The following is a 5,318-nucleotide window of genomic DNA, read 5'->3' as shown; positions in this document are numbered from 1 at the left end:
CAGGCAACCTACAGAATGGGAGAAAATTTTTACAATTTACCCATCTGACAAACGGCTAATATCCAGAATCTACAAAGAACTTAAACAAATTTACAAGAAAAAATCAAACAACCCCATCAAAAGTGGGCAAAGGATATGATCAGACACTTCTCAAAAGAAGACATTTATGCAGCCAACAGACACATTAAAAATGCTAATCATCACTGGCCATCAAAGAAATGCAAATCAAAACCACAATGAGATACCATCTCATACCAGTTACAATGGGGATCATTAAAAAGTCAGGAAACAACAGATGCTGGAGAGGATGTAGAGAAATAGGAACACTTTTACACTGCTAGTGGGACTGTGAACTAGTTCAGCCATTGTGGAAGACAGTGTGGTGATTCCTTAAGGATCTAGAACTAGAAATACTATTTGACCCAGCCATCCCATTACTGGGTATATACCCAAAGTAATTTATTTATGTAAATTAAATTTATTTATGTAAATAAATCTAAACCATGCTGCTATAAAGACACTTGCACACGTGTGTTTATTATGGCACTATTCACAATAGCAAAGACTTGGAACCAACCCAAATGTCCAACGATGATAGACTGGATTAAGAAAATGTGGCACATATACACCATGGAATACTATGCAGACATAAAAAAGGATGAGTTCATGTCCTTTGTAGGGACATGGATGAAGCTGGAAACCATGATTCAGAGCAAACTATCACAAGGACAGAAAACCAAACACTGCATGTTCTCAATCATAGGTGGGAATTGAACACAGGGTGGGGAACATCACACACCGGGGCCTGTCGTGGGTTGGGGGAGGGCAAAGGGATAGCATTAGGAGATATATCTCATGTAAATGTCGAGTTAATAGGTGCAGCACACCAACATGGCACATGTATACATATGTAACAAACCTGCACATTGTGCACATGTACCCTAGAACTTAAAGTATAATAATAAAAAAAAATAAGTAAGAGGTGTGCTGTTTGAGAATTGGGGGCTGTTAACATTACTACAAGTCTGACACATCAAACGCTTCTTAAAATATAAAAATTTTATAGCACCAAACAAGTGGTCCTATAATGATAGACTTAAGAACAATTTCCAAACAAATGAAATATTTAACTATCATTTCTACCACTCATTACAAACTATGACTAGAAATTTACGGCAGTCAGGACCCTGCCAAGAAGATATTTTACTCACGTAGTTTATTCATTTTGTTTCAACAGCTGTCTTATGTCCAGATACTTCCAGTTATGACAATTCCCCTTTCTCGATGTTGGCAAAATTCACTCTTTGGAAAAGATATTTATGTAAATAAATAAATGAGGACACTGCGTCCTCAAGCCAGCTTCCTTTCTATTTTATAAGCCACCTACATGGAGGAAGCTCATTTGATCATTAGTGAGGTAAATCAAAGAAACTCTCTGGCAACTGTTGTTAGGAATTAACAATGCTCCAGTGTTGCAGTGAGTCGTTCCATGTGCTCCCACTCTTGGATTTCTCAAAAGGTCTGAGATTTAGTCTTGAGGGTGTACGAGGGGAGAGTGGGAATTCTGAGATGTACAGTGGAAATCCCACCTGAATATATTCTGAAATTTTACAGCACTGAATTTTTTAAAAATGTTTTTTCAATGACTTGATTATAATAATTATCTTTCCCTGGGTAGACAGTTGGTTTAGCACTGGTGGCCCACGGCTGGCACCACTCTGCCAACTGGAGGTTTCTGCTTATGAATTCAAGGCAGCTGCTTCAGCTCTCGCTCTCTCCTGGCCATCAGGAAGGGAAAATGGGCCCAGGAAAGTCATAGCCAATTGCTGTTTCTTTGTTTCAATTTTAATTTTTAACTTTTCATTAAATAAAAAATGTGAAATATACATAATGGTAGAAACAATGAAATATTGACCCACCCCCTCAACATGCTCATCACACAACTTTAATGATTGTTAGTATTATATTCCAATTGTTGTATCCATTTACTTTTAGATATTTTAAATAAATTGCAGACCACATGGCATTTCTCCCTCAAAATATCTCAGGGTGCATCTCTGACAAAAAGACATTTTCCTACCTAATCACAATACCATGATCAATCCTGATAAAATTAATAATTCTTTAATACCTTCTAATATTTAGTTCACATTTAATTTTTTTCATAATGTATTATAGAGTTTGTTTGTCTAAACTAGAATCAATTTCCTATCACAACCTCTTTATATTTGCCAGAGATTTACTTGTTAGAACAGGTCACAGATCTTGTAGAGTGTCCCACTTTCTGCATTGGTCTGACTGCTTCTCCCTGCTCTCGTTTAATGTGTTACTCTGTACCCTAATTACCCCTGAAATATGCTAAGTCTAATTACCATGTTTAATTTTATGTAAACTGATAATTAGACTTACAATCTTCATGAAACTCAGGTTAAACGTTTTGGCAAGAATACTTCATAGGTGATGCTATGTACTTTATGTCATATTACATCAGGATAAACCTAATATCTGCTTGTTGTGAATTGGACGACATATTGCTATTGATGGTGACACCTGACTACAGGTTTCAGGTGGTCATGTTTGATTATGTTTTTCCTCTTTCAGTGTGCTGCCGCACAAGTACCAGGAAGGAGTACTTGGACCCTCTGTGAATGTTCAGTTTTCTATCAATCTTTCACTCAATTATTTTAGTATCCATTAGTGATTGCCCATTGATTGCCTGAATCAATTATTTCATAGAGTTGAAAAATGATTCTACTAGCTGACATTTATCTCCAAAAACAGCTTTGTTTTATTAACAAGAATCATGTGATTATTCTGAAATACAGTTCTTATAATAAAATGAGTGGAAGAGTCAATTCTTTCAACAATCAACTTGCAAAGTGAAAACTTCCTGCAATATTTGTCTCTGTAATCGACAAGTGCTTTTTAATGTTGTTTTTACTATCATATTCTAAATATGTAAAACATTAAGTTTAAAATATATATATCTTTTACACATACATATACACTCAGAAAATTTGGCTTCCTTCTTAACCCTTTCACTCTTATTGCCAGTGCATTTATAGTAGTAATTTTTGCTTTCAGTTCACTCTTCTAATATTTCTTTCTGCAAATACAAGAAATACATACATATTTATATTTTTCTCTTTTTTATTTTACAAAACATAGCTTGCAGTATACAGTGATCTGCCCCTTGCTTTTTTCACTTAAATGAACCTGGTGATCACAACCTATCATTATGCAGGCAGCCTCTTCATTTTAGATATGGTTGCATATACTTCACTGTGGGATAATATAATAACTTATTCAACTCCCTCCCTACTGACAGACATTTAGGCTTGCTTCCATTTTCTTGCCATTACAAATAGTGTTACAATTAATGAGTCTGTACATGTTACACACTTTTCTAGCTGTAACTTTAGGATAGCTTCTTAGAAATGGGACTGCTGAGTCAAAGGGTAAACATATCTGTGAATTTTCTGGATCTTGACAATTTCCCCTTTGTATTGGTTGTACCATTGGCATGTACTGCATCGGTGTATGAGAATACTGGGCAAGTGAAAAAGAAGTCTCTAATAAGACTACATTTCAATAAGGAAAAGTAGGAAATACTAGGAAATATATAAGATGTTCTCACAAATATGTACAAGTTAACTACAGTTATCTGTTGTAAAAGTTTTTGTTCTATATCCTAAGGCCATTGTTTAAGTATTTCATGCCTATAGAATGTAAATTTTGTTTTATTTGACATGAAATTATATAATTCAAAATCCATATCAGTTTTATGCTCCTTACAGTACTAAATTTCCTGTTTATATTATATAGCAAATTAGGAAAACACATTTAAAGCAAAAGCTAAACTAAACAAATAGACCTTCTCAGAAATGAGAGATATGGTAAGCAATATGGCCTCAAAATCCAGACCACACACTTCAAAGATATGTTGTTCTCCAAACTATTATAATAATGTATGTCCTGACTTGCTTTAGGAGGCACACACATTTTGGCTCATTAAATCAATAAAGTTCATGAGCTGCCTTATATAATATCAAATGAAAACCTAATGGTTACACACAAGGAATGTCTGATGTTTTCAACAAGAAAAACTTGTCAACTCTTTACAATTAACTTCTGAACTCACAAAAAGATTCCAAAAGGCCTAATCTGGACTATTTTCAATCTGAAAATGTCGTGAATAGAACTACAAATTTGATCTTTGTTATGGTTGTTGTTTTGGTTTTTTTTTTGTTTTTTTTTTTGGCTAATGAAAGACAGAAAAAGATGGAGAAAGCCTGTTACTCTGTCACAGCTATAGGTTCTGAAGAAACAGTCAATGCCAGATCTTGTGGCCCTGTTCGAACAACCTGAAAACTGAAATAGACTTGTGATTTGCACCTATCTCTAAAAATTAGAGTATAAGGGACACATCTTCTATCAATAACATTCCAGAAGAAACTCAGGCTAGAGGACTTAATGGGAAGGGTAGGAGCACAGTTAGAACTGGCTGCTGTCATCTGGGCACATCATTGGTCAAAGGTGAGATACCTGAGTGCCTCTTGAAACTCAGGACTATTTTTGAAAAGGTCCTAGAGGAAATCCTAATTAATTCAGTCACATTTTACCAGGAAAGCTTATTTTTGGCATTCTACCTGTGCCTTGGCATGATATTGGTGAACTACTGGTGATATTAAGCATACAAAATCTGAGCTTCAGGGTCACCTGATGATGTCCACCTGACATAATGACTCACGCTCTACAGAACATACCTGTCTGACCAGGTGGACCAAATCATTTTCTGTATCTGTTCTTGGCACCCAAGCACTCTCAGATCTGATCTCAGTGTACCTACATATTGATCTTCCCACTCAGATTAAACAAGATTGCCCAATTCAACCTCCTGCTATGAATCATCACCAGCAATGTACACTCACATCTTCCCATCCTCTGTCTTCCAAGATTACACAAAACCAAGAATCCTAATTTATATTCTTCTCTTAGCGAACCTCTTCCAAAAACTCCACATACTTATATAGATCTATGCAGTACCCACTTCCAAGCCAACAGTAAATGCAAAGAACACTGCAAGCTGAGTGGTACCTCTGGTGCTGTATTACCTAGCCTATCATTCACTTCTTTGGAACACATTTGCCACATTGTAATTCTCTCCGGGCATTTAGTCGGTAGGTTTTCTTCATTACAACAGCTTTTATTCCTCTCATTATCATTGTGGCTATTTCCAATAGCAGGCTAGGATTTACAGAAGGTGCATGACAAATAAAAAGATACAAAACTAGGGCCATAGGCACAGCTTCTTCAGG

The sequence above is a fragment of the Colobus angolensis genome, unplaced genomic scaffold (assembly GCF_000951035.1).
Source record: "Colobus angolensis palliatus isolate OR3802 unplaced genomic scaffold, Cang.pa_1.0 Scaffold206, whole genome shotgun sequence".
NCBI lineage: Eukaryota > Metazoa > Chordata > Mammalia > Primates > Cercopithecidae > Colobus > Colobus angolensis.
Note: the sequence above shows the minus strand (reverse complement) of the source record.